The sequence below is a fragment of the Cavia porcellus genome, unplaced genomic scaffold, assembly GCF_034190915.1.
Source record: "Cavia porcellus strain 051 isolate PalLab524CR breed Dunkin Hartley unplaced genomic scaffold, mCavPor4.1 scaffold_5, whole genome shotgun sequence".
Classification (NCBI taxonomy): domain Eukaryota; kingdom Metazoa; phylum Chordata; class Mammalia; order Rodentia; family Caviidae; genus Cavia; species Cavia porcellus.
In genome coordinates, this window is record NW_026947488.1 from 5,462,179 (window position 1) to 5,473,146 (window position 10,968).

The 10,968-nt window shown below is 47.5% G+C and overlaps 1 long non-coding RNA gene across 6 annotated transcripts in view; it reads left to right on the plus strand.

Annotated features, from left to right (window-relative positions):
* Positions 1–9,557, plus strand: part of LOC106029068 (uncharacterized) — a 112,526-nt gene extending 102,969 nt beyond the window's left edge. For 5 of the 6 annotated variants that reach the window (XR_010047277.1, XR_010047275.1, XR_010047276.1 and 2 more), the window contains 2 exons: positions 1,318–1,461; positions 8,577–9,557. This is a non-coding gene — a long non-coding RNA (uncharacterized LOC106029068). The remainder of the gene's footprint in view (positions 1–1,317; positions 1,462–8,576) is intronic. The other variant, XR_010047279.1, reaches the window with a different exon arrangement.
* Positions 9,558–10,968: the final 1,411 nt, after the last annotated feature.

The following is a 10,968-nucleotide window of genomic DNA, read 5'->3' on the forward strand; positions in this document are numbered from 1 at the left end:
TTTTTGTAGCTTATTGTCTTTTTTGTCCACTTTGATTCAGCTGTCCAACTTATTAACAAAAACTCTTCACGTTTACTTTTAGCCTTTTCACATCTGTGGGTCTGTGGGAACAAGCTCTCTCCAATTCTGATGGAGGAAATTTATATTTTCCTTTTTTTTTCCTCCTCGGTCAATGTGGCCAGAGGTTTATCAATTTTATTGACATTGCCAAGAAATTAATTCTCACTTGTAGAGATATTTTATATTGCTTTTCTATTTTGTCTTGTACTTTGGGCTTAATTTACTCTTTTCTGTAGGTTTGTTTTTTTTTTTTTTTTTTTTTTGTCTTTTTCTTTTTTATCGGTACCGAGGATCGAACTCACGACTACCAGCTTGCAAGGCAGGCGCTTATGCCGCTGAGCGAAATCCCCAGCCCCTCTTTTCTGTAGCTTTAGAAAGCAGAAGTTTGATTGTCGGCTTCCGTCTTCCCATTGTTCTAATTTAAGCATTAAAGGTTTGACTTTTCCTTCTAAGTTTCATTTGCATTCCACAAATTTGAAGTCATGTTCTAATTTTTATTCACCTCAAATATTTTACCTTTTCTTATGTAATTTCTACTTGAACTCACGCATCATTTAAAAGGCAGTTCTTTAGTTTCCACACATACAGGGCTTTCCCAACATTGTTACCGCTAATCTGTAATTTAGGTCTGTTGTGGTTAGAGAATATTAGTTATCTCATTTCTGTCCTTTTAAGTGCAGTGAAAGTTATGGCTCAGACTGCGAGCTGTTTTGATGGTCGGTGCGTCCTGCTGTGGCCGAGGGTGGTGCCACCCTCCACTTATTTCTCCTTTCAAATCTGCCAGTGTGTGCTTCATGGATTTTGGAGCTCTGTTATTTGGTGTAGAAGTATTGGAGATGATTTGGTCCTCTCAAGGGATTGACACCTTTGTCATTAAGAAATCACTCCCCGGAGGTGGGGTGGGGACAAAACCTCCCTAACTCATTCCCGCCTGGGAAACCTCGTTTGCCCATGTTCCTTCCTCGTGACTTTCTGCCCCATTTGGTCCCTGTTTAATCAATGTTTTCTGGGAAACTAACTTGTAATTGTGAGTAGTAACATAGCAGCTCCGGGTTTTTCTTGATTAGTGTTAATACAGTGCCTTTTCTGGCCCTTTCCTCTCACTTTTAACCTCTGACACAGCTTTCCTGTAGGTAGCTTAGAGTCAGGTATCATTTCTATGACCAAACTTACAATAATGTCTTATTTTTAGCAGGTGTGTTTAGACTACACATTTTCGTATGTCTCATTGTTTCTTATTCCCCCCCCCCCCGAGAGAATTTCTAGGCCCCAGCACAGGGAAGGAGAAGGCAAAAGGACTCCAGGACCTCAAACAGACTGAGTTTGGAGTTTAGAGAAGCCATGGTGACCAAAATAGGTGATCCAGAACAGTTACTACTACCACGCCTCTTCCTGTAAAAGGTAAGAAGACTCAGTGTTAGTCCACTTTCCACTGCTGTGACAAAATGCCTGAGAGTAACCTGAAAGGCCACAATCTTTAATTTTCCGCCCATGCTCAGTTGGCTCCGTTGCTTTTAGGCCTGTGGTGAAGCAGAGGCATCATGGGAGAGGACCATAGCCTTGTGGCAGCCGGGAAGTTCTTCCCCTTTTGTGCCACCTGGTCGGGCAGCCTATTGGATGGTGTTACCACATCCAGGGCAGGTCACCCTCCTGGTTTGCTGGCGCACATGCCAATCATCTCCAGAACGCCCTCACAGACATACCCGGAAGTGTGGGTTACTAACCTCCTGGCTGATTCTGCACCCAGACTTGCTGGTGAGCAGGGTTAGGCCTGTGCCTTGCCATATCCCAGTCCCACTTGTTTCCTCACACTCCGCCCAGGGTCCTCTTTGCTGCTGTAGGTTTCATAGATGTGTGAATTGCACACCTCAAAATGACAATTTTTGGCTAATCAGTCAGTTGTGTAAGGAAATTAAAAAGATGAAGTCTTGTAAGTCGCCGCGTATTTACCGTTTGGGTTGCTTTTGACTCCTTTCAGAGCTGGTCTCATCCACTGTCACCTCCACCCACGGGGCTCAGGTCTCTCCATTGTTGTCGCTGTGGTTTTTTAATATCTAAACCCGTCCCTTTTAATCTTCCTTATCTCTGATCTTGCCGTTCCTGAGGAGGAAGTGCAGTTGACACTACTGTCCCCTGATTGTATTGTGTATTTTATCTCTGCTGCTTTCAACATTTTCTTTATCTTGGCTTTTCAGCAACGTGACTAGGATTTTTCTAGTTACTTTTATTTGTCTTGCTTTTGGTTTTGCTGATCATTCTGGACGTCTAAATTGCTATTTTTCACCTATTGGGAACTTTTGACTATTTTTCTTCAAATTTGTTTTTTGCTGTTCTTGTCTTCCTCCCTAATTACAGACACATTAAGCCCATGGAGCATCTCTCTCGTCTCCAAGGTGCTTTATGATTTCTTTCAATTTTCTTTTCTTGGCGTTACCCTAATGGCCTGTCTTTAGGTCCCCTGACTATTTCTTTTGATGTCTTTACTTCGTAAGTCTGGCTAGAACATTTTTCATTTGAAGATTGTACTTTTCATCCCTGAAATTTCCATTCAGACTTGAGAGTTTAAATTTTAAAAAATTGTGGTAAATACCCATATGACATTTACCATCCTGTCTTAAGTGTAGTTCTCAGTGGCATGAAGTCTATTCACTCTGTTGTGCTCCCAACACCCTATCCACCCACAGAGTTCTTTCTCATCTTGCAAAGCTGCAATTGTCCCCACGCCCCCTCCCTCCTGTGCCCCGGAAGCCCCATTTGCTTTCTGTCTCCACAAAATCTACCACTCCAGGTACTTCACATCAGTGGGCTAACAGTATTTGTCCTACTATGATTTACTTATTTTGCTTAGGATGTTGTCTTCAGGGTTCATCCCGGTTGAAGCGTATGTCACAAGGTCCCTCCTTCTAAGGCTGACTATACCGTCATCTGTGGACGGACAGTTTGGTTGCTCCAGTCTTTTGGCCATTGCAAAGAGCGCTGGTGTGAGCATGAGTTTGATGTGGATTCTTAAAATTTATATCTCAGATGTTCATTGTTAATATATAGAAATACAACTGGTTTTCCAACATTGGCATTGTATGCTGTGAACTTGCTAAAATCATTTTGTGTTTGAGGGATCTTTTTTGTAGCCTCTAAAGGATGGTAACGTCTTCTATGGTATATAGACAATCCTAGTTTTATTTCCTCCCTGCTCTGTGCGTGTGTGATACAAGGGATTGAAGCCAGGGATTCACACATCCTAAGAAAGTGCTCTGCCATGGAATTACATCCTCAGCCCTTTTTAACATTTTGAGACAGTTTGCTAAATTTCTTAGGTTGACCTCAAATTTGTGATCTGTCTGCCTCACTCCCGAGGAGCTGGAATTACAAACCAATTCTTTTCTATTTCCTTTTCACACTCTATTGTACTTGCTAGGACTTCCAGTGCATTGTTGAATAGAAGTGGTAAATAGACACCCTTGCCTTGTTTCTGATCTTAGGGGAAAATCGCGAGTCTGTCACAATCTGGAGTGGTGGTAGCTGGGTTTTCTAGCTGTCTTCCAGTTGGAGGAGGCGCCCTCTGTGCCTGGTTTGCTAAGGTTTTCATCATACCTGGATGTTGACTTTTGCCCAGTGCTTTCCTTCATCTACTGAGGCGATCATGGAACTGTTCTTCTTTTGCAGCAATGTGATGAATTGTTTTCACTTGTCTAATGTTGGACCAGCCTTGCATTCCCACAAGAGAGCCCATTCGGCTGCAATGCGTTGCTTTTTTATGTATTGCTGGGCTTGTTTTATTTCTGTTTTGTGGAAGATTTCCACGTATACATTCATAAGATGTATTGATTTTCAGTCTTTTCTTTGATACAATGCTGGCCTCATAAAAGGAGACAGAAAGTGTTCTCGCCTCCTCTGTTTTCTGGAATGTCTTGGGTGGAACTGGTTTTCCTACTTCACTACATGTTTGTTAGAGCTCACCTGTGAAATCATCTGGGCCTGGATTTTTGCCTTTTGGAAAGTCTTAAACTAAGAATACAATTTTTAAAATGTATTTATTTTTGCAGCGCTGATGTTTGGGCTCCAGGCCTTTGCACTCAGCTAATCCCCAGCCCTGTTTTCTTTATTTACTTACTTATTTTTAAATTTTAAGATAGGGCTGGCCAAGTCACTCAGTTCCCCGGGCTAGGCTTGTGATCATCCTTCCTCAGCCTCCTGGAGGGCTGTGACCCAATGGGACACCAGCACACCTGGCTAAATTGATTCAGTTTTTTTCATAAATACCGCCGCAGTTAGGCTGGCACTTTCTGAACACCAAATTCTGTGCGAATTGTGTGTCACTGTGTCTTTCACAGGTTGGCTCATTTAGTACATACTGTTATGTGTGGGCAGAGAGCTGTTTATGTTGTTGTCTTATTAGCCTTTCAATCCTGTAGTCGAGGTGGTGACCTCCGCACTTGCATTTCTGGAGTCGCTAATTTGCATCCTTTCTCTTATGAGTATGTCAGAGTCAGCCAGAGACTTGCCAAGTGTATTGATTTTTTTTTTCCAAAGAACTAACTTTTGGGTGAATTTGTTCTATTTTTAGTTATACTCACTTCTGTTCTTTTTTTTTTTTTTTTTTGTCTTTTTCATTTTTATCGGTACTGGGGATCGAACTCACGACCACCTCCTTGCCAGGCAGGTGCTTATGCTGCTGAGCTAAACCCCCAGCCCCTCTCACTTCTGTTCTTGTCTGTATTGTTTTTGTTTCTTCCCCTTCTTCTTTCTCTGTGCTTACTTTGCTCTTCTTCTGGTTTCTTAAATGGAACCTGAGATTATTTATTTGGCCTATGGATTCTTTGACCTATGGATTGTTTACAGGCATTTAGTTTAACTTCCAAATATTTGTGTATTTTCCAGATATCTTTTTATCACTCATCTCTAGGTTAAGTACTTTGTGGTTAAAGAACAGACCTCGTATTCTTTTAAATTCTTTAGTGGTTAATTTTTTAATGGCCCAGGATCTGACCCCCTCTGAGAGTGTTCCATTTGCATTTGGAAAGAGTAAACCTTCTGCTGGGGTGGCCAAGCGTTGGAAAACGCCAACAAAGCCAAGCTGGTGGACCTGGCCGGGTCTTCCCTACACTTGCTGATTTTCTGCTTACATGTTTATTGATTACTGAGAAAGAAGTCAAGACTGCAAATACAATTGGGTGTTTCCTCCTTCAGTTCTGGCAGCTGTGTGGTTTGGAACTCCGGCACTGGGGACACACATCGAGTACTCTCAGTCTTCTTGGTGAATCTGTCTTTTCTCACTGCATAACAGCCTGCTTGTACTGGTGATTTTCGTGGTGTCGAGGTCTTCTTTGATATCAGCATAACCGTATCTGCTTTGTTCTCATGGATGCGTATATTTGGTATAGCTTTTTCCATCCTTTTACTTTTAATCCATCAACTTGAGAGATCAGCAAACATTTCCTGCGAAGAGCTAACAAGTAGATATTTGGGGGTTTCTGGGCCACATTTGATTTCTGTCACCTCTTCCTTCACCTCCCTTTTTTCCTACAACAATTTAAAAATGTAAAAGCTGGTTTCTACAGCTGACCTGCAGTTTGCTAATTCCTACCCTACACAAACGTTTGTAAAGTGCATTTCTTCTAGACAGCGTATCTCATCAGGGTCTGTTTGTTTGTTTCTGTAACCCAGCACGACAGTGGCACCCAGAGAGAGGAGAGCCAGGTGCTCTGCGTTGGCCGTGCGCTGGCAGAGCTGGCGTCTCCAGGCTCCTCTTGAGACTTGGTTACGTTGGATTTTTATCCCGGACATTTTGTCATGTTAGAAGCCTGGATCTTGTTAAAATCCTCTGGAGACATTGCTTTTCTCCTCTACCCCGATTCCCCTTCTTCCTCCTCTGCCTCGCCCCTCCTCTCCCCGCTCCCCTTTTCCTCTTCCTCCTCCTCGCTGGCACCCAGCTGGTCCAGGCACCTGCACTCCGAGTTCCTTCTCTCCCCTGGGCAGAGGCTCCTTGTCCTTCCAGCCCCCAAGCTGAGGCCGTGCTGCCCGCTTGTGCCTTTCAAAGCCTCGCCTGGGCCTGCACCTGTGGCGGTCTAGACCTTTGACTTCCTCCCGCCCCGGCAGCCTCACTTCTGTCCCTCACACTGGCCCCAGACTGCACGGCTGGCTCCCAGCAGCCCTGCGTTAAGATCAGGGCATCTTCAGGGAACAGGGCCTGCCGCAGGGCTCCCTCTTGGGCTCTCCTTCCCACCAGCTGCCGTCCCAGCAGTTCCTACTACGTGTCACTCCCTGGAATCCTGTCAGTTGGTTTTTGTAATTGTCTGGGGTTTCCATCACCATTTATACCATATGTGTTTTGTTTGCTTTGCTTTTGCTACACGGGACTGAACCCAGGACCTCGTGCATGCTAGGCGTGTGCTCCGCCACTGAATACTGCTTTTAAAACCCTCCAAGGTTGTAAAATTTGGTTTGAGTTAAGGTCTTGCTAAGTTGTCCAGGCTGGTTTTGAACTTGCAGTCCTCTTGCCTCCCGAGTAGCTGAGATTGTAGGTGTGCGCCACGCTGGGCTAACACTAGCTCTTGTGAGAAGGGCATTACTATCATTTTCTTCATTTTACCAGTGAAGCTGGGGATGATTTAGTCACTGGGGCAATGTCACATGACTAGGACATGGCAGAGCCACCGCAGAGCTACAGAACTGTGTCTTTGCATCTCAACCACGAGCCACACAGAATTTAGCTTTCCAACGTGGTGCCTGCAAATCACAGCCCTCACTGACCCCAACTGGGTCTGCTGGCACTTACTGGAACTCAAATTTACTCCCTTGCAACTGGCATGAGCTCCCAGGGGCTTGGGAAGGAGAAGCCAGCGCCCTCAGAGGGGCGGACTCTGTCCTGCGCTTGTTTGCTCCCGAGTGGTTGCTCTTGGGATGAAAACTGCAGTCTTCAGCGTCCTCCCTTCCTCCCCACCTCACCTCATCCCCATTCTTTTATCCTTTTTCTTTGCCAGCGACAGTGGTCTTGCTGCTCCTTGCATCTGTCACGAGCCATCCCTCTTCCCCAGGGCCTTTGCGTGTGCAGCTCCCTCTGCCCGAGTTCATTTCTTACCACTTTGACACCATCAGTGGTCACACCTTCATGCCTCAGCTCAGCTCTCTATTCCTCGAAGGTTCTTGGTGTGATGATTTGATGAGGACGAGCTGTCCCAGCTGGACTGGCCGCACTGTCTCTCCTGGACACTACCACTCAGCCTGTGCTGCAGAGGAGAAAGTTTCTCTGAATCAGTGAACGAATGAGTGTGTGAATGAATGAAAAAACACGAGGCCATCTGCAAAGGCCCCGTCTACACACACTTGCACCTGCAAGCTATTTGTTTAGGGCGAGGAGTCTGCACTGTACTGTCCTACAACCCTGAGAGCCACGATGCATTCCACTGTCAAGTTTGCAGGCGAGCAAGCAGAAGCCCGCGTCTGTCCTGGTCAGCGTTTCCAGGGCCCAGTGAGAGCTGCATAGACGCAGAGCTGAGGGACAGAGGCTGGAGGTGCACCTGAGTGAGGATGGGTGCTGGGCCCAGGCACTGGCCTGCGGCAGCCTTTCGGATCTGGCCTTTCCTCCTGCCTTCAGGGATGTGTCTCTGGCCAAGAACGCAGAGGCATCCAGCGGGCGTACAGTGTGCTGCTTGCATTAGGGAAGGGAGACCAACAGGTCTGAACGCCGGCCCAGCCGGAAGGGAGCCCTGTAGAGGCCTCCTCCTTACTTGAGCAGTGCTCAAGGCATCCGCTGCCCAGCACAGCTGCTGCAGGACAGGGGTCAGCACAGGACCAAAAGACCTGTCCAGTCAGTCTCTGAAGCTGGACTTGTGCGTGAGTCCAACAAAGTGAGTCATATACACTTTTGGCACAAACGTGCAATGTAAACATAAAAAACACTCCTGGGTACCCGCAGAATGCTGTAAACAAGCTCTTCTCACAGTTCCCGCCCTCTGCCCTGCACAGGCAGCGCACAGGAGCCCCACCCGTGTCGGGCATGTGAGGTCCACTGGTGTCTGTGGAAGTGTGAAGCTCACATGTGCCCATCAGGGACTTCTGCGTCTTCCCTGTGGGACATAGACATGGGAGCCTGTCCACCACACAGTGGCCGCTCCGAGCCTCAAAACTGCAAAGGTGGCAGAGTCGGAATTTGTTTTTTTTTTGTTTTTTTGTTTTTTTTTTAAAGAAAAGGAAACAAAAAAAAATACATGGAGATTAAAAAAAAAGGGAAGAAATAATACAAAATTACAGACAAACAAACGGTAAGAAATTGCTGGTTGATAAGTTACACATTGTCATCTTCAGCATATGTAGAGATGGGGACAGCTATCACAGAGTTGGAATTTGAACCTAGTTCTGCTAAACCCCAAACCTAGGCACTGCCCAAGGAGCTGCCCTGCCTCCCAAGATCGAGAGGCCAAGGAGCACAGAGCTCACTCAAATTGTTCAGAATTCATTATTTTCATATTGTGGTAAAATATGCATAAAATAAAATTTGCCTCTTGCCTTTTTTTCAGGGTGCAGGTCATAACCGGCCGGTGCGCACCTGTGATCCTGCACTCTGAGAGGCTGAAGCAGTGTTCCCACCCAGCCCGGGCACCTAGTGACTTAGCAAAGTCCTGTCTCAGAAAACCAAAACTGGAAAGAGGGCTGTACCTCAGTACAAAGGCCCTCAGTCCAGTCCCCGGGACCACGGAGAAGAACAAGGTGCATCTGCCACGTTGTGCCACCATCATCACCGTCTCTGCAGTGCCCTCCGTCTCGTCAAACTGAAACTGTCCCTGAGCTGTAAGTGCCCACTGTCCCCCCTGCCCCGGCCCCGCTACCGCTGACTTTCTGCCCCGTGAGTCCCTTACGGATGATTTCATATGGTCAGCTCGTTCCTGCCGCATAACGTCCAGGGGGCCTGTCGCACGTGTGTTGGGCTTTCCTTCCTTTCTGAGGCTGACTACGCATGCCATTCTGCTACCCCTCACCCACAGAGAGGACCTGGGGTTCCTTCCGCGCGTCAGCCTTTGGGAATAATCTTGCTGTGACTGTGGGTGTACAAAGTCTCTTCCAGACCATGCTTTCAGTTCTCTGGGAGACTCTATATGTACATGCACATCCCAGGCCAGAGCCGCTGCATCACATCTAACTGGTTTTAACTTCCCGAGGAACTGCCAGGTTGCTCTCCCCAGCAGCTGTGCCTTTCTCCAAACTCAGTTTCCTGTATCCTCCAAATCCTCTGCGTCCTTGTCAGTATTTGTTCCCTTCTTTTTGTGTTTTCTGCTTAACTTGGTCACAGCCCCTCGAGTGGGTGGGTGCACCTAGCTTCGATGTGCATCTGTCTAGCGATGAGTGACGCGGAGCGTCTTTCCAGGAGCTCACTGGCTATTTGTGTGTCTGGCTTCCAAGCCCTCTTCCCATTTCTGAAGGAAGCTGATCTGTTGTTGCTGCATTTGTAACAGTTTCTATATTCTGGATATCAATCTTCTATTAAATACCTGACTTGCAAATGCTTTCTCACCGTGTGTGGATTATCTTTTTACTGTGTTGATAGTTTCTTTGATGTCCAAAAGTTTTAAATTTTCATGAAATCCAATTTGCCTTTTCTCCTTTGTTGCCTGTGCCTCTGTAGTATCAGGAAGGTATCAGGAAGCTCTAATGGAGCCCATGCATGTTACAGATGGGGAAACTGAGGCTTAGAGCCCTGGGCCACACACAGAGCTTTCTGGGGACCTGGCCGTGACCAGCCCTCTTGGAACTGTCCATAGCCTTCTCTGCTGAACACAAAACACGCCTGCCATGCCCTGCTCTGAGCCTGGGGCTTTGTGGGGAAGGGGCCAAAGGGCTGAGCACAGAAGTCAGTAATCACAGGCAGCATGGGCTGTCTGGGCAGGCAGATCCCGCGCCCCTTACGGACCCGCTGCATGAAGTCAGGCCTCTGCAACTGCAGAGCAGTAATGAGACCCCCGCGTCTGCTCAGGGGCTGGTGGAATGCTGCCCCTTCTAGTAACTGCCATTGTCCGCAAGTGCACCTCTGAGGCGATCCTGGGGGATTCTCATTCACATCAGCCGTCTTCTGTGCCAGGCTGACTCGGGCCCCACTTAGAAGCTGGGGTCCCCCACTACACTCCCAGGGAGGGATGGGCATTTCGGGGTTGCATATAGGTGGCACCTAATAAATACAGTCAGATGAGAAACCTGGCTCCTGCCTGTCACCACGGTGTATGTGGCACCCTCAGGGATCCCACAGGCAACGTCCCTGGTTATCGAGGGTGAGGAGGAAGCGTCCAGACAGCACTGAGATTCTTGGCCACAAGAACCGGGGGCCACCTTTCTGTTCTCACCAAGGGAATGCTGAGTGAGAACTGGCTTCTGAGCTTTTTGGTGCATGTGGGGGGGGGTTGTTTTCAGTTTTGTTTCCCTGACTGCAAAATGCTCCCCTGATGTACCCCAAAGGCTTCAGGAGTGCAGGAGGGACTCAGTGTGAAAATGACCTATTGCTGGGATGTGTAGGTCACCTTCCTTTAAGGACAGCTAGCTTCTCCGCTGCCCAGTCCCGCTGCCATCCACCCTTCCCCCACCCTCACCCCACCCCCGCTCCACAGCCTTCGGTCCCTGCACTCTTGAGGGGGCATGCTTGGTGTCAGGGACCAGCCTGGCTGCAGAAGGGCTGCTGTTGCCTGGGCTCGGAGCCTGGTGTGGGGGCAGGGGCGTGCGTGTGGGCGTGGAGCCGAGCAAGCCTTCCTAGAGCTGGAAAGCTTGCATGATGACAGTGTTGTACATGTGCGTGGGGCTGGTACTTTTCCAAGGGCTTTTAAATGCATTATCTTGTTGGAGACTCATTTGAGGCAAGGACTCGAAGCAGACTGGAAAACAACTAATTTACTGAGTCCTGAATGGAGAGGAAGCAGAATGCAGTGT